The following is a 24,728-nucleotide window of genomic DNA, read 5'->3' on the forward strand; positions in this document are numbered from 1 at the left end:
TGAAGCCTGCTGAGTGGAGTGGATAACCCTTGATGTCTGTGCAATATACCCGTGGCAAAAGATTCACGTCGCATTTCACCTCTGCTTCGTTCAAGTCAAGTGGGTCAACACCACCATGAAGGAGCACCTTTTCCTCATAGCGCAACTTTTCAGGCTTTGTCAGTCCACGCGCATTAGTCCTTAACCGCATTCTAATAGAAGAAAGTCCTCTGAACATGTATACGGCGCCATTTTCTTGAGAAAAATATCAAAACAACACGCAAATTTAGCCAGGCTGTTCTGTTGTAGTCCTGATAGCGTCTGCTCTCGAGACTACGGGTGTGACGACAGCCGTGCCGACCACAAGCGCCCCTTGCGGATGACGTCTCTATAAACAGTGGCAAGGGTATACTGCCAGCGAGATAATTCCATGCGCGGCATTAATTTTCTCGCTATGATGTAGGGATATTGCTGTTGGAAGTACCACATTTTCTAGATTGCAATGTCAAAGCGTGGTGTTGTCAAAGGTCAGAGTATCCTTGTTGTCAAGTCCCTAATTTTGCATACCTTAAAGGGCAAGGTCGACGATGAAATAAACGTTTTTTTGACAGTTCGTGTGATCCAGACGCACAAGAATACCGCAGTGAGGCTGCGAAGTGTTTTTACGAAGCCTATGATATCGAAAGCCAATGCTCCGGCATCAGTGCAGGCTTTTTCGTAAAGGGCGAACACGTATCAGCCGTTTTCATCCGTGTCTGGATGAGTGCTACTGTAATGTCGCAAGGCAGACAAACGTTTCAGCACTGTTTTGTATGTAGGTGGGCTAACGCACTTGCCAATGGGCATCAAGTACTGATTGCCTAGAGCATCACGGTGGCACGTTAGCAGTTTGAAGAGTCTGCCGATGAGGCGATGATGGTACGCTGAGTGACGTAACAAGGTTTTTGAAGTTTATTCAGACAGTCATGGTCTGAGATGAAGGGGCTAAAGAAAGATGCAACTGCCTGACAAAGGCCCCCTTACCCATACATTGCTCAGGGGTGGAAAGCCGCGGTACATGCGCAAATACAGGTAACAAGAAAATTCGCCGTAGCTACAAGAGGTGAAAAGAAAGAGTGGCCGGTAGCAACTTTAAAAATTATGACAGAAAACTCCCCCGCCGCTACTTGTTATGGTTATCATCAGGTCGTGTACCGCACTCGGAACGCACGCAATGCGATAGTGCCAGCCGGAGCGAAATGCTAGCACTAAATATACAGTGACGCTGGCCGAAAGCACAGATTCGTCCAGTGATAGTCAAGGCACGTTGAAGTTCCAAGGTAGATATAACTAGTAGCGAAGGTTTCATAGAAGCTCATACGTTCATCAAAAAAATGGTGGCTGATCAGCTGCTCATGGGGCTTAGCACCATCTCTGTGAGGAGGGAACACTTTCGGTGGAACAAAAAATAAGGTGGATGTGATGCAACAGCTGGAAAACTATTGACGTCACTCTGTGTAATAGCATAGAGAAACATACTTCCATAAAGAGCGGACAATCCCGTAGGGACCTGCGGCCCAGCTACAGCGCTTCTTTCAGCGCCAAGAGTGGTTGTTTAGACCCGATAATGTCTTTAGCATAAATAAAATAACAAATTTTTCTTCTCTCGACGTTGAGATTTGAACTCGTACCCTCATGCACCGAAAGCGAGCTTCTTCACCACTACGCTACACACCCATGCATCCACGAGGGGGAATACATGTACAGCACATCGAAACCACATGAATGTGCCTCTGTGCAAAACAAATGCAGAAGGACAACACTTTCTAGTCATGCTTTACTGTTTTCTGTTGTAAGGCATCAAATGTAAGGCATTCATGAAGTTTTAAACTCAAGTGTACTGCTATGCAACAAACCAATTAAGTGATTCTTCTCTTGGCAAACTGTCTGATTCTTGTTTGGTGTGTTAAAACTGCTACTGTAACTTGTCTTTACTGTTAATATGCTTTCTCACCAACAGTCTCATTCTCGCCTTTATAGTTACAACTTGTACTCTTATTTTTTAGCTAACATCGTATTTACAGAAGAAAGTTTGTATTGTGTTAATTTTAATTGTACCACTTTCCTCTATAATGCATCTGGCCCTGAGGGTAATTCCAAATAAATAAATAAATAAATATCCTCATTGGGACATGATGTAAAGCGGATATGGAAAATCGCACAACTTAATAACTTATCTTCTTTGCAAGAAACTGATGCCATACTTGGGTATTCGCTGTTCTCCTGAGGAGGCTATTACATGTCTTAAAAAAGGAGTAAGAGCGAGTATGGGTACGCCATCTAGCGGTTCGTAAGGTCCTTTCTTGCTGTGCCACGGAAAGGCTCTGCAGCGACCACTCTTTATATAGTACATTTCTCTATGGTAATAAGGTAATAGTGGGAAATTTGATTTCGGAGCACATTTTATGGTGCCCTGATTGCCAGGACTCGTCCGAAAGCGATCGCTGGCGAGTCCTCCAGGAGTGCGCTTCATGTCAACGTCAGGGAATCTAATACCAACTCATGACTTGATAGTGATGTTCAAATGTACTAATACCATTCATTTTGCCTTGGTTTTACAAGGAAACTTATTCTTCAAACTTTTATTCGGCGTTCGTGGCATTTTCCGCAGATCAAAGCAACCGACCGCGTAGTTGTGATATCTGCCGCGTTGCTTATTTGCTTCGCACATAGGCAGGTTCTTTAGCAAGTACAATGTTTGTTCAAAAGGCTCGGACGAGTTGGTTATCCATGAACTAAGCTTGTGCTAGCGTGGCAAATATGAAAAGAAAACGGGGGGGGGGGGGGGGGAGACGACAGAGACATCTAGAATTGTAGGCGCTAAACTCCCAACTGCTAATTTCATGCCCTTAGCATTCATCCTATACATGCGTGAAAGTACAACTTATCTTGCACGTTGTGTCATTCCAAGAAACGTCAGTTTTTTTATCCATAAGTGCGATTGATTGCGAACCCACACACAAGTTTTCCATATCTGCTATAACTTCAGCTTCTTTAATTTCACGTGTCAGCTGATTCCGAGACCGACCTATAACAATGCAGCTGTACAGATAAAGGGAGCACCCACATCCTTTGCAGTGTGCTGCTAGGAAACCTCCCGCTGAAAGTTTATTTCTTGCGTTGTAGTCATCTTGACGTAGTCTATCATTAAGACACCGCTTGGTCTGCCCTATGTAGTACTTCCCACACGATACCAAAAACATGTACAGAATGCAGCACACACAATCTACATATCTAACCTGGTGTCTCTTATCATAGGCCAAGTGAATGACATTATATGGGCAAGTCAACTTACAAAGCTCACCTGATTTTTCTTTGGGGGGGGGGGGGGCTGAAAACACTACAAGTACGTTAGCCCGCTGGGCCACTTTCTCCAAGTTATGAGAGATAGTGTGCATATACAGAATCACACCTATTCTGCTGCCTGAACACTCCAACACTTAATGTCTGTCTTCTTTGTACGAAACTTTCAGGATGCGTTCAGCTACAGAGACCTGCAGCAGAACTTCATGGTATACCCTGCTTCGGTGAGACGCTTGCTCCAAGTCTTGAAACTGTTCGCCATTTTGTGGTGGCATGATTTGGTCAGCGCATTTCTAAAACACAAGTTTGCGATGCCTCTCTTAATAAGCTTTGAGTGCGCCGAGACAAAAGAAAGAAGAGGCTTATTTATTTGCCCATGGCTCATACGACCACTGCAGCATGTGTGCTTTCCTGACAAAAACAACCGGATATCCAAAAACCGCATAGATCCACCTTGAGGAAGTTCGAAAGTAATTTCAAGGGGTGCAAGACATTCCTTGATCGCGGGTAACACTTCGTCAACCATCGCTTCTAAGTCAACAGATGCACAATCAATTAAAAACAGGAAGTCATCGACAGAACGAAATGCTTTGGACACTGGGATGTTATTTAACGTTGTAACCAAGGCAATGCTAATACCAGATAAAAACAGATCGCTAGGAACGCGTGTTATGCACGAGCCGATGCACACACCATTTTTTTGCAAGTACAAAGCGTTCTCCCATGAGATGGATGATTACAGTGCCACGCGCTTTCGAAATGAAGCTTAATTGTCAGCAAGCCATTTTTTCAAACTTTTATCTTTTCACCTTTTCTCCAGTTTTATCTCACACATAAACCAAATTATCAATCACATCAGTCAATTTTATCACGTTGCACACAATGTTAATAAGCACAAACAAGTCGGCGAACACTACCTGCGCTATGATTTTTTTTTGCATTATGCTCCGATAAATTACCTTTACGTATGCGAATGCTGACATGCGAATTGTAGCGCTACAGATAACTTGGCGATCTGCTCACCGATAGCACAAATTATAGTAGGCACTGCATGCTCAAGAAGGAAACCGGGCTGCAGGAATATTTGATGCATGAAAGTCAAGCGAGCACTGTATTCTTAACCATTGCCCTTGTTTCTTATCTAGAAGACATGGGTCACCTGGCATATACGTTTTTTTTTTGCTACTGCATCCTTTCACAGCACATCGCTTCCGCAGGTACCAACGCAAGCACTCGGCGTTAAATGTAATCCACAATGTTTCGCTGCCTGTTGGCAACTGCACTCAAGACGTTTCAACAACGATGAAACGCCAAAAGAGTCGGACTATATATTCTGATGCATTCTTGACAGAAATGCCGATACTTTCAACGCCGAGAAAACAGGACTATTAGAAGTGGCTTTTGCTGCAGGAGAAATTGAGAGGGTTGTAGAAGATCTTAGCACGGGCAGATCACTGGGTCTAGGTGGAATTAACGCCGCTTTTTACAAGGCGTTCCAGTCGGACATGGCTGAACATCTTGTGATGCATTTTCAGAGTCTTTTGATGGGGGTCTTTGCCTCCATTGTTTAATCGGGCGCACACTGTATTAATTCATAAAGGAAAAAATAAACATGTCTTACGTAAAGTAACAAGATACCTATGCCAATCAAATTGGCGATTGTGGACCAGAATATAATAATGAAAGTTCTGGCAAGGAGGTTGCAGGGCGTTTGCACAAGTTGGTTGGGCCGCATCAGACGTGCGGTATTAAAGGAAATAGTATATTCACGAATATTCACGTTGCCAGAAGCATCGTGGAATATTGTGATGCGGCAATTCTTAAAGTGGCCATGTTGCTAATAGATCAAGCCACGGCATTTGACATGGTGCCACACATTATTCTGTTTACGTTAATTGAATACGTTGGTCTCGGTTCGGCTATGTGTAAAGGTATCAAAATGGCATACAAAAGCTCAACTACGAATTTACTAGTCAATGGAGAACTTTCACAGCACATACAAGTCCTTTCCCCTGTGCGCCAGGACTGTCCATTAAGCCCTATACTTTTTTTGCTTTATTTTTGGAACCCCTCTGCAGAAATGATTATTAGCAGCAATGATAAAAGGGTTTAAGTTACAGGCATATGCAGAGCGGGTCTTGGCATACGCTGTTCATATTGCCTTTTTTTTTTGCTGCTGATACAAAGAGTGCCAATTGGTTATTGAGAATAACTGAAAGGTTGTTTCACACGAGGGGCTGTAGGATGAATAAGGATAAAAGCATCGGTTTGTGGCACGGCAGTTGGGAGCTTACACCAGCTTCTTTTAGAAATAATCAATGGCTCACGACACCTAGCCGTTATCTCAGAGTGACACTGGACAGACATAGAGACAGCGAATCGCTTTGGTTTGAGAAAACAGAGGAACTGCGGTGACAACTGAAACATTGGGTGGCCGGGAATTATCAATTTCTCTCGCTCCGCAATATGTAACGGTTTTCGGGCTGCTAAAATTGTGTACCTTTTGCGAGAACTTAGTTGCACGCATAGAAGCATTCAGAAAATTCACAGGGTGTTTGCTACATTCATCTGGAAGTATGCACGGGAGTGCACACCACGAACAAGTTTGTCTGAGGGAATTAAAAAGGAGGTCTTTCTTTGTGTCAGCTGTTTCTGAACCAAGTAGTATCTCGTTTCACTCTGTGTAAACGGTCCTGCGACACTTTTTGAGCATGGTCAGAAAACGCTGCCGATCGAAAACGCTGAAGATCGGAGGCTCCCGACTATACGCGAGCCAAATACTACAGCGCAGCACGCGTCCTGGAATTCCCAATAAATTATCGAAGTCCGCTAAAAACTACTTTCTCTTCTCTCGACAAGTGACGGAAGAAACTAAAAAATCACTCGTATAAAGCCCATCTGTCTGCCATTGGCTGATTTGAACATGGCGCGCTCAGTCATTACAGAGATCGCCATTGGAGGCCATGGCTTGTCCAGAGATCGCGTGCTATCGCACTGAAGAAGCCGCGCATCCGATGGAAAAAAAAAAGGAAAGAGTGCTCAAGGTCACGAGGCATGGGTGACATATTTTCTTTGCCCTTTCCAATTCTCCCTACTTAGCTTCCAGCGATTTCGGCGGGACGAGAGAAGAGAGGATAAAAGTGCGGTATTATTCAAACCTTTATAACTCGACTCGCACTGGACAGATTCTTAATTTTTTTGCGGCCTTGAGTTTGTGAAGCAATAAGCTCTTCCAGTGAATTCATTCCATGGTTACTTGAAAAAAAGTGTTTCAGGGCCCCTTTAGGATACCATAGAGATGCGTTCTTATTTTGTTTGTTTCAAACAATGCTATTTCATCACATGCCTGACTTTTTATTGTCAAAGAGAAGGGAACGACACTCCTTGTCACCGTTCTTCTGCGAAGTTGTGTTGTCATATCGATTCCTAAAGGCAAGGCTTTCAAGCCCCGCCGCGGTGGTCTAGTGGCTAAGGTACTCGACTGCTGACCCGCAGGTCGCGGGTTCGAATCCCGGCTGCGGCGGCTGAATTTCCGATGGAGGCGGAAATGTTGTAGGCCCGTGTGCTCAGATTTGGGTGCACGTTAAAGAATCCCAGGTGGTCGAAATTTCCGGAGCCCTCCACTACGGCGTCTCTCATAATCATATGGTGGTTTTGGGACGTTAAACCCCACATATCAATCAATCAATCTATCAAGGCAAGGCTTTCTATGGATTACTTATCTAACGTGGAAAGAAGGCGCCTTCGGAAGGACCTAATTGACAGTGTATTCCCTGTACCCCTTTATAGATCAATGTTTAAAAAAGCACTTGGCGAAGATGTTCTAAAACGAGTTAAAAACACGTGGATACCACCTAACGTCAAGACCTTCTTTTTCAAACTACACACGGGAATATTGCCCGTGAAAACATGACTGGAAGACAGAGGGATTCATGTACCACGGAAAAATGCGTGCTTTCTGTGCAATAAGCCAGAAATTATTGAACATGCATTTCTTGATTGTAAGAATACCATATTCTTCTGGCACATATTGCAGAAAGTTAGATTTACCTCTTCATTCACACGGGATAAGTTTTTTGTCGTTTGGAAATTTTGCTCAGCATTTTGATGTTATCTTTATACTTGGTCACATTCGGTATCGCGCAGTTTGCTAGCTTATAGACACAGTGTGATGATAGAGGGCCGTCAGTTCACGAGTGTTTCGTAGAAATTGTAGTCAAAGTGCATGATGTGTATTATACGAATAACTGTGATGAAGATATGATATCTTTGATGTATTAACGCGTATGAAACAGGTATGATATATGATTGTTAAACTATCTTGATCTCAGTAGTCAAGAAGGCAATTAAGGGCAGAAAGCTTCTTCGTGGCTCAGTGGCTAACGCCAAACACTCACAAGCAAAAGGTCAGACGTTCAATTGCACGCGCCGAAGTCTTTTCCTGGTTTAGTTTTTCATTCTTGTGTTTTCATATATGTAGAGACGTATGCATATACGGTGAATGACGGTGGACACTGGCGGCAAAATCCAGCTGAGAGTGTCCATATAATTTGGCTGATATGTGGGGTTTAACGTCCCCAAACCGCCATATGATTATCACAGACGTAGGGGAGGGCTCCGGAAATTTTGACCACCTGAGGTTCTTAACGTGCGCTCAAATCGAAGCACACAGGCGTAAAGCATTTTCGCCTCCATCGAAAGTGCAGCCACCGCCACCGGGATTCGATCTCATGACCTGCGGGTCAGCAGCCGTAGACCACCGTGGCGGGGCGTGTCAATATAATTGCTATAGCAATAAATGTGGCCGTAAAAAGCCCAAGACCCGGTTGATTGGCGGAACATATGGGAGAGGCCTTTGCCCGGCAGTGGGCGTAGTCAGGCTGATGATGAAGATGACCCTTTCCGTTTTCCTCCTTTCCACCCTCGAGCAGACGACACGACGTGCGTGGGCGGAAAGAATGCCAGCGTTGTTGAAACTAATGGAGGAGTTGATCGAACTAGAGCGCGACGAAACGCAACTCGAACACGCTAGCAACGCGACATCGTAAACGTGTTAAAAACGATGCTACGATGCTACGCAGATAAACAGGCACCGAAAGCAATTAACGTATGAGGAAAAGGCTACAAGACCCGCTCTAGGAGAACTTTTAATTTTTGTCTTCATTTCACGCGTTCTCGAAAAAAAGTGATGTGTTATTGAGCCGTGTGTTCATCTTGCCTAGAAATCAAGTTTTGCTTCATGCCCGTGGAGCTTCGGGAAAATAGTTGCAGGTACCGTCGGGGAATAGTTCGCGTGACCAGTGACTCAAAGCAATTTCGAGAGATGCGCAACCGGGCGCCAAAAATAGTGTGCCTTTCCACAAGCTACCCACACAGTCGCAACGCACGTTCAGACACCCTTGCCTCACACAAGTGGGGGGCAAATAAGCGAATTGGCGACGCTCTTTCACCCTCCGCTTGGGTGCGGTAGTAGTCCCGGCACGTGCGTTGCAGCTGTACGGGTAGCACCTCGCTCGCTGCATTCCGTGCCGACCAATTGTGCTCTCGCGATCTCCGACGACAGTGTAGCTATCTGGCCGACTGGGCTGGCCCTACGCCACCTCCTGACGCCGACCTCCGACGACAGTGTAGCTCTGACCTACTGGACTTGCCCTACGCCATCTGCTGACGCCGACTAGAGCTCTTGCCAGTGGTGCCCCGTCCTCGGACTTCTGCAACCGTGTCCTTCTGTCCTGTCTTTTCCTTACTTCCGTTGCTCCCTGTCCCTGCGCCCCGCTCTCTCCTTCCTCTCTCTCTCTATCTATTTACTTTTTAATTATATTCTTTTAATCCCTTCTCTACCCCCTCCTTCGTGAGCTATTGTTTAGGTGTCCTCCCCCTTAGAGACAGTTACGGGGCTCACCTTTAACTTCTTTTTATTTAAAATCACCCCCTTCCCCCCGTGCGGGTAGCACGTGGAAAGACCTCTGAGTAACCGACAGGAACACTGCCGCAAAGTTGCTTGAAAGAAAACCCCTGTAGCGAAAAGTTCTTAAGCTCTAGGCGAAATTTCTGAAAAGAAATGACGCGTTTGTTGAACTGGCGTTTATCCAACGCGCTTCAAGATTGTACAACGAACCGCCTGCACGACGTACGCAGCCAGCTGCGCTGCTCCATCGACACAATGTTGCCGACATCGTCGCTCTCACCGGCTCCGATGGTATATGCTCCCTACGGGTATGGTCTATACTGTACCGGGTATTCAAAGCTTTATGACTTTTTTTAATTAGGCGCTCGAAGGCACGTGAGAACCACTTGTGCAAATATGTTAAGCGGCCAGGGGGACAGACAGATGATAATAATCGTTGTCAGCAGCCCAATTAACTAAAATTTCATAATTACCTTTTTACTGGCTGCAGTAAGTTGGCATGTTTATATTGAAAAAAAATGTAGGCAGTGGTTTTTGTATAGCGCGCCTGTGTTATAGATTTTTTTTTCTATTGACGTTTTTTATAGCACGTCTGTGCTCCGACATATCCGGCTCCAAAGTTTGTCTTTCGCCTGATTATGCATGCAAGAGCGTAAGAGTCAGCGCAAAGCTCCTCCCTAAAGTGACGCATCTGTTGTGTGCGCTGTTTAGTGAGTGAAGAGGGTGGAAGCGAAGGCAACTCGATGCTAAAATTGTGCATTTGGAACACACAGTGACACAGTTAGATAAAAACCTGACTGAGCTCGAGGACAGGAGCAGGCGGAACAATCTTCTAGTCTTCGGCGTTTCGGAGCCGTCTGGGGAAATTTCAGAATCCCTAGCGCAGAAAGTGATTCTTTTCTAATGTGATTCTTAAAGAGAAAAGAAGAGAAAAGTGAGCCCCGTAACTGTCTGCATCCGAGTACGACACATCAACAGTAGCTCACGAGGGAAAGGAGGGACTAAACGGATAGTATTAAAAGGTAAATAGATAGAGAGAGGAAGGACAGAGCGAGGTGCAGGGACAGCGAACGACAGAAAACGACGGAAGTAAAGAAGAGATAGGAAAGATGGACACGGTCGCAGAAGTCCGAGGACGGGGCACCACTCAGCGAGAGTTCTTGTCGGCGGCAGGAGACGCCAGAGCTGCGCTGTCGTCGGAGATCATGCGGGCACAACCGGTCGTCACGAAATGCAGAAAGCGAGTGAAAGTGATTGATGATATATTTCGAGTTGCATTAGGGGTGAAGGTATCCTCTGAAAGAATTCATACAATTGGCCGTCAGTGTACTAACCAGCCACGCCCAGTGATTTTAAAGTTGTTTGACTATTACGAGAAAGTTTCCATTCTCAGAAACTGCTACAAATTAAAGGGAAAGAACCTAATCAGTCTCAGAAGATTTCTCGGCTGCCACTAGAGAAGTTCGAAAGTGTCTCTGGGATAGCACGGCTGATAACAGGCGAGATGGAACTAAGGTAAAACTAGTCTATGGTGAAATAAAAATTGGCAGTGAATTGTACGAATGGGACGTCACGAGAAAGGCACGAGTACCAAGTAATCAACGCCGCGAAAAAAGACGGAAGACGGGTTGTCAGCTCCGCTCAGGCGCGAGAGTCGCGGAATGAAATAAAGGCCTCAAAAATACTTTTCGATGTCCTAACCTAAATGCCAGAAGTATAATAAAGAAAACAGCTGACCTAGAAAGCATAGTTGCCGCTCACAGCCCCCATGTAATAGTTATTACTGAAACGTGGCTGCATGGTGACATCTCGGAAGTCGTACCGCATAGGTACCGTATCTACCGCAAGGACCGTGATTCCCGCGTTGGCGGCGTTGCTATTTTGTACATGGACTCGTTGCGCGTTACACGACTACCAGATATTACCAGCATTGAATGTGTGTTGGAGAAGGTTGATTGCGAGGAATTCCATTTGGTAATTTCCGGATATTACCACCCCCCGAACAGATACGGTACTTTTTTCGAAGCGCTAAACGAGTTCATGTGCAGAAACCGCGCTCCTAACCTTGTACTAACCGGATATTTCAACATTCAATAAATTAACTGAGATGGTGATTTTCTTGAAGCACTCTGTGCCTCTACTGAGCCACTCGTAGACATATTGTTTAATTAAGGGAGGAAGGAAGCAACAAAAGGGAGGTTAACCAGAAAGGGAGGTTAACCAGAAAGACATCCGGTTGGCTACCCTACACTGGGGGATTAGGGAAGGGAAAAAGAAAGACAAGAAAGAGGGAAGAGAGGGAAAAAGGGGGGTAGAGACTGACAGTAATTTCACTGCAGCGTGTAGAACTCTACCGCATGTCAGAGGCGTTCACACAAGCCTGTCTTTCTCAGGAAACACAGCAGGGCTTTCACTGCCTCGTGGGCTGTCGAGGCATGTGGACGTTGCTGTAATAGCACCTGCACAGAAAGATGCCGATCATCCACTCGCCGTATTGCGTTGGCAAGTACTTGTCTATCTGAGGCAAATCCAGGACAATGGCACAGCAGGTGTTCGATATTTTCGTCGGTGCCGCAAACATCGCACGCCGCACTGTCAGTAATTCCGATTAACGTGGTATAAGCTTTCGTGAAAGCAACTCCCAGCCAAAGGCGATAGAGAAGCGAAGCTGCATGTCGATGTAGGCCGGGTGGAGGCCGTAGTTGTAGTGAAGGGTCGACCTCGTGCAGTCTTGTACGTCGTATGCTTGGTGTGTTCCACTCAGTCAGTGTGAGACTGCGGGCCAGTTGACGAATCTGCCTTGCCGCATCGGCTCTTGAAAGCGGAATCGGAACGCTGGTCGCTTCTTTATGTGACGTGTGAGCAGCATGATCTGCAGAATCATTGCCGGCTATACCACAATGCCCAGGTAACCACTGAAAGACGATGTCGTGGCCTTTTTGTATTAAAGGTGGTGAAGTTTCACGGTTTGGTAGGTCAACTGGTCGTGGCATCCGCGTTGGAGAACTGATATCAGGCACTGTAACGCTGGTTTTGAGTAAAAAAACACAGCCCATTTACCTGGTCTTTCTTCTGAATTGATGAGTTCCAGTGCATTGCGCAGAGCCTCGAGTTCTGCCGTCGTTGACGTTGTCACATGTGAAGTCTTAAAACACCGAGTTACCCCTTGTGATGGTACAACCCCTGCTCCACCTGAACTAGACGGCGTAGTAGAGCCATCCGTGTAAATGTGCACGTGGTTACTGTAGTTTTGTTCCAGTAGGAATAGAGTCAGTTGTTTCAGGGCATGTGTCGGTAAGTCCGATTTTCTCTTCATTCCTGGAATCATAAAGTGAACTCGCGGCCGGCTCAAGCTCCAAGGAGGAAGCAGTGGCTTTGATGCAGGTGCGTATGTCTCAGCAAACGATGAACGATGCTTGTAGACAATAATGCCGTATGTCGTGCGGGGCCTTTCAGCAGCTAGGCTCGCCAGGTGGTGAGAAGGGGCCCTGGCATAATGCCTGAGGTGCATGCGCATTGTCTCGGTAATAATATGCGTTTTTATCGAGTGATCTTGAGCGATGGCAATAGTTTCAGCCGTTGAAGCACTGCGGGGTAATCCAAGGCATATCTTAAGTGCTTGGGCATGAATGCTCTGAACTGCGCGCCGGTTGGTCTTGCCGGTGTTAGATATCGCAGGTAAGCTGTACCGTAAGAATTCGATAAACAGCACTGTGTACAGTTGTAGCATGGATGGTAATGGGCACTCCCCAATTCTTTTCTGCAAGGAATTTGAACATGTGGCATGTTGCGATCAGCCGCTTCTTCACATAGTTCACGTGTAGAGTCCATGACAGGTTTCTATCTATTATGACTCCCGAGAACCTGTGGCTTCCGCTGAACGATATGTATTCTTCATTAATCGATATGCTGTAAGTAGACATTGGTTTCCGCGTGAACGCTACCACTGCACATTTTCCGCAGGACACCTCGAGGCCTTGTTTACGAAGGTAGCATGACGTCGTTGTGGCAGCCTTCTGAAGGCAGGTGCGAAGCTGAGGCCGTGTGACACCTGATGTCCAAATGCAGATGTAATCAGCATAGAGAGAAAGTTCTACAGTGCTAGGTAGCTGCTCGACTAGACCAATGAGAGTTAGGTTGAAAAGTGTAGGGCTTAGCACTCATCCCTGAGGAACTCCTCGGCTGCTGTAATAATCAGGTGGTTGGGCCATTCGCTGTCATCACGTAAAATTATCTCAGCTGTAAGTAGCTGTACACCCACATATATACCTTGCCACCAAGACCTACTGTTTCCAAAGCACTAAGAATGGCTCCATGGGTGACATTGTCTTAAGCCCCCTTAACGTCTAGAAACAGGGCGGCGCACAGTCAAGTCTTACAGGCTTTCTGGTGTTGAATATATGTCACCAGATCAACAACGTTGTCGATTGACAAATGGCCGCGCCTGAATGCGGTCATGGATACTGTATAGATTTTGTAGTGCTCTAAATACCACTCCATTCGTGTTGGAATCATTCGTTCCATCGTTTTTCCCACACAACTGGCAAGTGCGATAGGACGGTATGAGGCAATATCCAAAGGAGATTTACCAGCCTTTAGAAGTGAAATGAGGCGACTTGACTTCCATGCCTGGGGAACCATACCAGTCTGCCAGGAGTCGTTGTATAGACCTAAGAGTGCCTTCCGAGCTTCGTCTCCCAGATTACAAAGGGCACGATATATAATGCCGTCAGGACCGGGTGCTGAAGAACGTCTGCACAGTGCCAGTGCCGCCTCTAGCTCATCCATAGAAAACTGGCATTCCATACGGGGATCACGTGAGGGCGGTGGGTTGTCAAATGTTCCCGTGCTTGATACTGTGCAATTGTAATCACCGGCAATTCTGCTACAGAAAGATTTTGCGACGTCAATCTCTCTGCATCAAAGGTGAAGTGCCAGAGATGTAAACGGGTGTCGCTGACTCAAGGTTGTGCTGAGACCCCGGACAGTTTGCCATATCAGTGATAGGGGCTTTCATGGATCCCACGATTCGCTAAAGGATGTCCAACGTCGCCTAGCCAGTTTATCCATGTGCCGCTGCATTTTCTTTTGAATGCGTCTAGCCAGCCTCGAATCATCCATGCACTTTGTCCGTCGGTATCTTCGTTCTGCATGACGGCGTATTGCGCGAAGTTTTTCAAGCTCGTTGTCGAAATCGGTGCGCTTGTGACTAGTCAAATGTGTATGCGTGGTATTCTGCAGGACATCCTTTATCGAGTCCTCTAGGTTATATGATGCGCCGTTGGTACAGCAGTCTTCCATTAACATTTTGAATTTCGGCCAATTGGTGTATTTGAGGCCTCTTGAGGACTTGGAGCTGGTGAAACCTTCTGTACACAGGTAAGTTGGTATATGGTCGCTGCCCCGCGTTTCCAAATCTGAAAACCAGTGCACTTTCCTGGTAAGTGAGCGAGAAACCAATGTAAGGTCCAGGCAGCTGCTATAGGCTGATCCGCGTAAATATGTAGGGCTTCCATCGTTACAAACGCAGAGTTCGTACTCCGAGGCTAAGGACACCAATTTTCTTCCTCTAGAGTTGTCCCTGGAGCTTCCCCATAGGAAATGGTGGGCATTGAAGTCGCCAGTGATCACCCATGGCTTTGGAGTCGATGTCAGAATACCGCGTAAGCGCTCGCAGTCAAGGCGGCTTGATGGAGATAAGTAAGCTCCGATAATCGTGAAAGCAACCTTATCCTTCTTCACAGTAAGGTACACATACTGATTCCCTTCATCAGGCGAGACTCTGTGGTGAACGTAAGTGAGGTCATGGCGCATGAATACAATAGATTTGCTGCAGTCTCTGTGAGTGGAGGACATAAAGCACTCATATCCTGACAGCTTGATTGAAGCACACAGGTTGGGTTCATAAATCACGATAATGGGGAAGCGGTTACAAATACAAACTGTCTAAAGTCAGACATGCGCGACTTCAGTCCTCTGGCGTTCCACTGAAAGACAGACGCATTCTTGACTTCCGCTCGAGGCAACGGTGCCTCGTTGGCCATGGTTTTACCTTAGAGCTGCAAGCACCGGACTCAGGGTGTCCAGCACATGCAGTGCGGTCTGCGCAGCCGAAGTCTTCATATTACTCAGTAGGACAAGCATATGGTACTCATCAGCGACTGCAGCAAGCTTATCACTTGATCTTCATTCATCGCATCACTGGTTTGAGGGGTCGTCGAGAGCGGCGAGATTTGTTGCAGCTCCGAAGTAGGTTGACTTCGTGGAAGTGAGGGCCACTGTTCGGAAGGTGCGACTGCTGTCCCTTTCTTCTGTTTGGCAGTATCCGTCTTCAGTGAGCTCGGTGTTTGTGGGTCAGCCTCTTTGATAGAAGATGAAATCTCTCTATCGGTAGAGCAGTTTTTACGTGATGGTCTTCGCCCACGACGCCGTCGTCGGCGTAGTGTAGCGGCAGCTTCCCTGTGCGTTGAATTGTCCCGCACCATACGCCTGACTACCGCGTGCTCGTTTCGCACCCGCGGGCAATCTTTCGATGAGTCCTCATGAGCGCCGTGGCAGTTTCGACATCGTAACTCGGTGGCACCGCAGGCGTCTTTTGTGTGAGACTCAACACACCGCGGACACACAACTTTTACGTGAGACACCTTTTACACGTAAAAGGTGTCTCACAGACACCTTTTACGTGTCCCATCTTGAAGCACTTGTAGCATTGCAGTGGCTTCGGTATGTATGGACGCACTGAGTGGCGAACATGGCCAACTTTGACATACGAGGGAAGGCTGTCTTCCTCGAACACAAGCCTCAAGCAGCATGAGTTGCCGAGTGTGGTAATGTGCGTGATGCGGGTGCCTTCTGTCACTGGCTTTATTAGTATTGGCAGGTCATTAGCTGAGATGGAAAGATCCACATCACAAATGACGCCTACAGTGCCATTACAATTTGTAGCGACCATTGGCCGAACTTTCACGTTGCCGATTTTTGTTATGTGCCGAAGGCTTTGCAGTGCGCTACGGTGCATATAACGTCTACAGTAAGGACATTCTTCCGTGCATTGATCCTCACGTCTTTGATCTCTTTCGGAGCGGTTTCCTCAAGAAGCACAGAAAGAACTTGCCTGTTGAGGAGTTGCAAGTTAAATGCAGGGTCTTCGGGCATAAACAGTATGGTGTGCGGCCACCGCTGTGGTGCAGTCTTAACGGTGGAAACACTTGCCGACGATGCCGTCCGCAGCAGTCTTCGTTTTGTAGATCGATTCATGACGACCGTGAAGTCATCATCCGATGACTCAAAGCCGTCCGAGTACAAATCGGTTTGCCTCGCTGTCCGTGTCGCTCGACGCGTTGCTACGCTTCCTTGACGACGAAGCCCGGCGCGACGGTTGCACGCCTGGAACATTTCCAGGTGTGTCCTGAAGCATCACCGCAAAGGAGGGAGCGGCAGCTCCCAGGATTTCCAGGAAAACAAATTGAAAATACTGAGACACGGGCACAAGCGTTCTGTGAGAGAATCACTAGTTTTATCCTTTCTAATACATATTTTCTGCAGCTACATAAGCTTATTTCGGTCATGCACAAATATCATCCAAATTCTTCACCTCTCAAAACGTCAATTCCCCCAAAAAAGTTCAAAATGCCTGCCTTCGGCAGCAACGCAAAGCATGAACCGCTCTTGCGTAGAGTCGATGACTCGGCGCACTACTTCTGTAAGAATACTCGCACAGGCAGATGCTATTTTGTCCTTTATTTCATTAACATCGCTGGGCTCTGTTACGTAAACTCGATCTTTAACGTATCCCCAAAGGAAAAAAGTCGAGCGGAGAAAGGTCAGGAAATCTTGGTGGTCGAAACATCACTCCTGTGCGCCCAATCCACTGTTGTGGACAACGTCTGTCCAACTAGTTCTTCGCCCTGGTAGGAAAATGTGGTGGTACTCCATCGTGCTGAAACCATACTTGGCGCAGGTCATTCAGAAAAAAAAAAAAAAACTGCAGACAAGGTGATCAATGACAACACCTAATAGTTGTTCTGTATACATCTTTTTCGTTCAAGTTCTCAAAAAAGCGAGGTCCGACGATCCTGTCACCGAGTATGACGCACCACACCTTCACACTACAGCGAACGTGATGCTTGTGCTGCCTCAGCCAGAGTGTGTGTGTGCGTGTGCGTGTGCGTGTGTGTGCGTGTGTGTGTGTGTGTGTGTGTGTGTGTGTGTGTGTGTGTGTCCAATAGTAGGCGTTGTGAAGATTAACACTTCAATTCGGCAAAACTGAGCTTCATCCGTCCAAATTTTTATTCGGTGCAAAAAGTCAATTTCTTGATCAGTTTTGATGAGGCCCCAATCGCCTTTCAGTAAACTCGCCTTTCAAGGTCCACCTCATTAGAGTGTACTACACTCTAACCTCATTTAGGTCCTGATGAAGATAAACGGGATATGAATAGAACGCATGCTTTCTTAGAACATTTGCGACTGTTCCGACGCTGCGACCGCACTGATCAGCAATCTGTCGAATACCGAGCTCTGGCATCGAAGTTACGCACGCGACAACGTCCATTTCAAAGTCTTCATCAACTATTGTCTTCGTGGACCGTCTTGGAAACTAGGCAGAGCCTGTTGTACAAAAGCGTCGAAATAGGTTTATGAAAGCGGGCCTTGTTGGAAGGGAACAGTGTGGGTGGCGAGACGCGTAAGGCTCCATTGCTGACAAACCACTGTCATTCATTTCATCCATTGCAAGCACCACGACTACTTTTTTTGGTAGAATACATCACGCCAGAGCCAGCCATATTAGCTTGAAAGGACTCCACGTTGATTTCCTTGGAAGACCTTCAATGCAGAGACGCTGCGCTATAGATACCGGAGGCACCCTAGTACAGGACGGTCAAGCTAATGCGTTCACAAGATGTCTCTGTGTGATGAGTCACGAAAAAACGTCCCGAAAATGGTCTTTGTTGTCGCGTTCACCAGGATCATGCTTAAGGCTCATGGCACACCACGCTGTCACATTTTGATTTCGCCGGCCGAGAGGGCAAGAGTAATTGTTATCAAGTATGCCTACGCTTCACCACACGCAACAGGTGCGTCACTTCAGGGAGGAGCTTTGCGCGGACCCTCACTCTCTTGCATGCGTAATCATGCGAAAGACTTTGGAGCCGGATATCTCCGAGCACAGGCGTGCTAGAAAAATCTTCCAACTGAAACTGTGTACAAACACCCCTGCCTACATTTTTTTTTTCAATATAAGCATGCCAACTTACCGCAGCCTCTAAAAAAGGTCATTATTAAATTTTAGTTAATTGGGCTGCTGACAGCGATAATTATTATCTATCTCTCCGTCTCCCTGGCCTCTTAACTTATGTGCACAAGTGGTTCTCACATGCATTCGAGCGCCTATTTTTTTTTAATTCATAAAGCTAACTTTGAACACCCGGTATGCTAGTAACCATACGAAGGGTACTACGGGAGCAGATAGGTCCACCATCTTACCTGCATACAACGTAGCGACACCCCCGGGGGTGTCCCTTTGACCGGGGGTGTCGACAAATCCGCACCGTGGGCATGTCTACGCCTCCCGGCAGCGCGTGCGTCCGTGGGGTGATAAAAGCTTTCAAACGCCGCGGCTGGTGGCCGCATTCGTGCCAGCTCCTTCGTGTTTTCTCGCAGTTTTGCGAAACATATTTCTTCTTTAGCGGTCGTTCCACTGCTCAGCGTCGCAGCAACAAGGTTTCTTGTGTTGTAGGCTGTCACAGTACCTACAACGATTCACCTGTAACGAAGTTTTGCCACTGGCCGAAAGCTGACTGGGATAAGGACGGACACCAACGGTCGCTGTGGCAAGTAAGACTTTTGTCATTTTATTCAACGCAGGGCGTTAGGAGAGGCATCCATGAAATGAAACATTGTTTTACACCTGCCTTAATTGGCATACACTCAGTAACCATGGTCTCGACGGATGTACTTTACGCAGAATGCGTACCATTGGTACCGCGAAGAGATAGTGAAATTTTCCTACTCATTTTATGAACAGCGTACTGAGCCCACAGAAAATCACAAAACTTGCAGTAGGCATTTCTTGGGCAATGCTGAGGTCAGGAGCGCCCAGTCTACCGCCCAACGATTTTTCCATCCCCTTTACCAAAATCTTCGCTCATGTCAACGCTATGAAAGGTGCGCTCAAGATTGTGTATATACGTTTTTCTCGGTTTTGAGGCTTGGAAACAATAAATACGCCTTTCGTTCACAACACATTCGATTCACGTTTAAAAAAACTATTTTTTACTTTGAACCTAATGGTCTACGACGCAGCGGTGGTGCGTGTTTGGGACACACACCGACCTGTCATCACACTTCCATACGCAGAGACAAGTTCTCTAACTGTATGCACAGTCTCAATTTTTATGAAAGGGAACACGGGAACGCGTGGCCTGCGCGCAGGACATACTCCTACAACTACACCACGAAGTACTTAATCCCGTAGAACACCCCCACAATGACAAGATCATTCTAGCGCTTGACCTTAAGGGAGCCTTCGATAACGTCAAGCATGAAGTCATCTTAGCTCAACTAAGTGCCGCCAACTGCGGCGAGCGCACCTTCAACTACATCCGAAACTTTCTTACACACAGACCTGCGTACATTCGCATCCAAGATCAGGAATACGGCCCCTATCTTTTGGGCACGCGAGGCACACCACAGGGCGCTGTGTTGTCGCGTCTGCTGTTCAATTTAGCTATGGCACAGCTCCCGGCCCGCTTGGCGGCTGTCGACGGGGTAAAGCATGCGCTTTATGCCGACGACATCACTCAGTGAGCCACAGAGGGATGTCTGGGTAGCATGGAGGACAACCTGCAAACCGCAGCCTATATAGTGGACGAATATGCGGCGTACTGCGGCCTCCAGTGTTCCGCACAGAAGTCTGAATTCGTGCGCCTTCAGCCGTCGGTGAAGTGCACTTCGTCCATTAACCTTTCCCTGCATAGTGGACCTATTAATGAGGCACAGGAGATCCGTGTTCTTGGACTCCACATTCACAAACACTTCAGGGTCGAGACAACACTTCACAAGCTGCGTAAGTTTGGAGAACAGGTGGGCCGCATGGTCCGCCGAGTCTCCAACAAGCGGGGAGGTCTCAAAAGCAAGAATGCGCTTCGTCTCGCACATGCTTTTGTCACTAGTCGCATCTTGTATGCGACTCCGTACTTGCACTTTCGGAAACACGATGAAGATTCCTTGGAGGTCACCTTTCGCAAAATTGCCAAGAGAGCCCTAGATCCCCCGATCACTACTTCCAATGCAAAACTTCTTGCCTTGGGAGTGGTAAAGACCTATCGGGAGCTCCGGGAGGCTCACCTAACAAATCAATATACGCGTCTGGCGCAGACCCCGTCAGGCAGACGACTTCTAGACCACCTACACATTCGGCATGAATTCAACACAGAGGAGCGGGTACGAGTGCCCGAACAGTGGAAATACGCGATTCATGTTCGACCCCTCCCCTCAAATATGTCACGTGAGTCGCACGCTGGCCGTCGAGAGGCGCGGGCTCTTGCTCTCCGGCGCCATTCGGCTCTAAACAAAACGTATTTCACACGGACATCGCCGGCCCTTCCCATGGGGGTTAGTATACGGCCGCAGTGGTCCACCAAGACAGGCAGGTGGATGGTCTCTCCTAATTCCGCGCAACCAATGCTACCTATGCTGAAAAGGCGGCCATAGCTGTGGCTATATCCCACGACAGTTCTGAAATTATATGATCAGACTCCAAAGGAGCTTGCCGAAATTTTCAACTGGGATGCATCACACCCCTAGCTGCGAAAATTCTTAAATCTTGTCCGCGAGTAGGTTACCCCTCTCCGCGTTCAATAATCTGGACTCCTGGCCATCAGGGCCTCGCAGGAAATGAGACGGCGCACGCTGCCGCCCGCGCACTCATTCCCCGGGCCACTGCCTCGCCCACCACTGACCCCTGTGTTCAAAAAAAGAACGCTCTTCTCCTAACTTATATAGAGATAATTACCCATTACCGGGACTCCCACCGCCGTTTTTTCTCCGCCCTGCGAAGGACTTAGGGAAGCGGACGAGAGAATTCTTCTCCGGCTATTTACCAATACTTTACTGCGCCTGGCAGTGCTTAAACACTTTGACTCTCCCTTTTCCGGCCTCTGCCAGTACTGCACGGAAGTGGCCGACACCTACCACATGATATGGGCATGCCAGCTCAATCCTTCTTTACGGACTCGCTCGCTGGATTCCGTGCCGACCGGTTGTGCCCTCGCGATCTCCGACGTCAGCGTAGCTCTGGCCGACTGGGCTGGCCCTATACGTCATCTCCTGACACCGAATTCCGAAGATAGTGTAGCTCTGACCTACTGGACTTGCCCTACGCCATCTCCTGACGCCGACAAGAGCTCTCGCAAGTGGTGCTCCGTCCTCGGACTCCTGTGACCGTGTTTCCATCTTTCCCATCTCTCCTATTCTCGATATGTCCTCGCTCGCTGGCTTAGCGCATCTCTCTCTCTCTCTACACCTTTACTCCTATCCTTTTAATCCCTCCTCACCCCATCCCCTGTGAGCTACTGTTGAGGTGTCGCACCCTGATGCAGACAGTTACGGGTCTCACTTTTCTCTTCTTTTCCCTCTCTTAGAACCACTTCAATCCTTCTTTGCCCCCGAACCCAAATCCAACTAGAGATGAATGGGAGGCGGCCCTGCTCGGTTGCCAAGACCTTGCGGCCCAACGAGCCATGGTCCAGCGTGCCAGGACAGCGGCCACGACCAATGGGACTCCACCTAGTACTGCAGGGAGGCTGACCCACTAGAAGCTGGTCTCCCTGGCAACCTCTGTTTTTTTTTAAATAAATGTTTACTACTACTACTACTGCGCGCTCCGGCGGCTGCTGGCAGCGTGTTCAAGCGGGAGCAACCACAGTCTCTTTTCGCGTCATCTCTCGGCGAGCAAAACAACCACTCGGTACTGATATGGAACTAGCGGCAAAATTGCGACCCCCTCCCCATTCAAGACGATCACGCGAAAGCCGGTAATCGGCTTTAAGGGGGAGGGGTTGCAATCTTGCCGTTTTATATCAGCAACGAATGGTTGTTCCACTCACCACGAGATGACGCGAAAAGACACTGTGGTTGTTCTCGCTCCCGCTTGAACACGCTGCCAGCAGCCGCCGGAGCGCGCAGGCCACGCGTCGCCATGTCTCCTTTCAAAAAAATTGACACTGTATACATGATGTGCCCCGTACAGAATCGTACAGAATTTTGTCATTATCTATATTTTCCCGTCGGAAAAATTAATACACACCTTACACGTTCGGAAGAAACCAGCCAGCAGTTTGCAGAGAAATACAAGCAGACAACACAACGCTTGAACAAACAGCCGCGCGTGCAATTTCCGAGGAAACTCTATCACCCCAGGGACGCGAAAACGGCCGCGTTGGCGCTGGACGCACGGCGTTATATGCGCCGCCTGTGGCGGCCTGTGCAAGCGCAGTGTGCTCATGGCCCCACTGTACAGTGGGGGCCATGGATGAATGAATGAATGAATGAATGAATGCATTCATGGCCACACTGTTTTTGCACGCGACCTCCGATCGCCAGTCGGCATGCCTGGCGTGTCGGCGACCGGCGATTAAAGAAGACACACCTGCTTTCGGGACACTGCCACGTGAGTACAAAAACGTTTTGTAGTCTATCCAGTAATGCAAAGGCGCGGAGTAATGCCGACTAACATGTGCCACCGCTGCAGCCACGTGAGGTGCCTCCAGTTACAGAGGATGAAAAGCAAGTGACAAACACGCAATACATGTCCTCCAAGATTTCAGACTACTCACCAAGAAAGAATTTGAAAGACGTTTTTTTGCTGCATTAAAGTCTTTCAAATGCATCACCAACAAGCCCACGTTGCAACTCTTGTGTACTCACTAAGCCTACAGCATCGCTTATTTCTGTACGCTTCTCGTAAATGGTGCCGAATCGACGTGAATACTTTGCTGTCGAAGCTCAAGGACATCAATCTAAGGCAAAAGTACCAGTTAGTAGCTAGCGAGATGCAAAGCGCACGATGGTGACGTTAGATTCTAAGTGGACGGCAACAGCTTTCAGCGGCGCGGCCATGTCTTCTAGGTGCGGCCTGTGCATCAGCTTCTCCGCAGTGCATGGTTGCTAGCGGCATTTGGAAAACAGACACGCAAGTCTTGTACCTAAAGGAAGCATATACATCAACTCTAGCTAACACCACCACACAGCGCCGCTCGAAACGTGTGGCAGCGTTCCTTTAATGGCAAAGCTACGTTGCAGACATAGTATTTTTCCAGGTGGTGTTGCTGGGTCATAAATAATTATCTAACAGCCGTTTACTTGATTGCATGGCAAGAGCACATGATGAACATATATGACTGGTCATAACATTAAAATCATGCCATGGATGTCATGTAACTCCGTCCTATAGAAAACTGACATGGCAAGCTAGTAGCGTATGACTAACACAAATGAGGGATAGGTGGGAACACACAAGAGATGAAGGGGGGGGTCCCACACATTTCCTCAACCGGACTCTTCCGATCGTTGTTCAAATTGACGGGTTATGGCCATGCATGCTTTCGATGATAATGGTAGCCGAGGATAGGTGATGTTACATTTCAAACAGTACTGTTTACGTGTAGCCTTTTTCTCCAGAGAGCCAAGGACCCAAGGCAGGTCATTGGGAAGAGCACTCTATCACTTCATTTTCATAATTTTTACACCATTCACTGCAAAATGCTTGCTACTTTCAGACCCGGCCAATGAGGAGGGAGGGAGACTATTACTCCCCCCCCTTCCATATTTGTCGGGTCCCAAAAAAAGTTAGCGTTAAGGCAGGGGTGCGGCTCCTACTAAGTTATTTGCACAGACGAAATCACACTTGCCTAGAGCGCCCAACTGGCCACCTCAGCTGCCGTTTTCTGCGGAAATGTGTTAAGAGTGAAACTATAAATATGCCTAACAGTCGCAGAACTGCATGCTTGGTCCTTGTGCTATAATTCAAGAATGAACAAACACTTCTAGCTAACATGAGATAGCAGCGGCGGACGACAACAGCGTCCACAGCCACACACTTCACTGCTCTAGGCAAGTGGGATTCCTACTGTACGTCACTAGTAAATCACTGTATCCAGCGGTGTAAACAATGCTCAAGAGGTCATTTCAGCAATACTTGCTAGCATGCTCTTGGGTGCAGCTGTAGCTTGGACAACTGCGCACCAGCTTTGAGTGGTGATAATGAGCATGTATGAAGGCCTCGAAGCAAGGCATTTTTATTGATTTCGGCAACTCCATCCCCCCGTTGGCATCACTACCCAGCCATTATGTCAGTCATTTACTAGTGTCTGCCTTGACAGTGCTGCTAATGTGTTGGCCCCCACTCGCTTAGCATTCTTGCGTCGAATTTTCTTGGAACAACCTTGAAACATGAAAAAAAAAAAAGAACTGCTGTGAGAAACTTGACATGCTCATAATT

At 47.5% G+C, this 24,728-nt stretch overlaps 1 protein-coding gene and 1 long non-coding RNA gene across 5 annotated transcripts in view; one reads left to right on the forward strand and one right to left on the reverse strand.

Moving 5' to 3' along the window:
* The first annotated feature begins 22,514 nt into the window (after window positions 1-22,514).
* Window positions 22,515-24,647, forward strand: LOC142777463 (uncharacterized). The gene is made up of 2 exons (XR_012888110.1): window positions 22,515-22,898; window positions 22,980-24,647. It is a non-coding gene; the product is annotated as an uncharacterized LOC142777463 (long non-coding RNA).
* Window positions 24,502-24,728, reverse strand: part of ICA69 (islet cell autoantigen 1-like protein) — a 117,425-nt gene continuing 117,198 nt past the window's right edge. For all 4 annotated transcript variants that reach the window (XR_005110334.2, XR_012888109.1, XM_037426613.2 and 1 more), the window contains one exon: window positions 24,502-24,671. The gene's annotated coding sequence lies outside the window, so the exon portion shown is untranslated. The remainder of the gene's footprint in view (window positions 24,672-24,728) is intronic.

The sequence above is a fragment of the Rhipicephalus microplus genome, chromosome X (assembly GCF_043290135.1).
Source record: "Rhipicephalus microplus isolate Deutch F79 chromosome X, USDA_Rmic, whole genome shotgun sequence".
In the NCBI taxonomy this organism is placed as follows: Eukaryota; Metazoa; Arthropoda; class Arachnida; order Ixodida; family Ixodidae; genus Rhipicephalus; species Rhipicephalus microplus.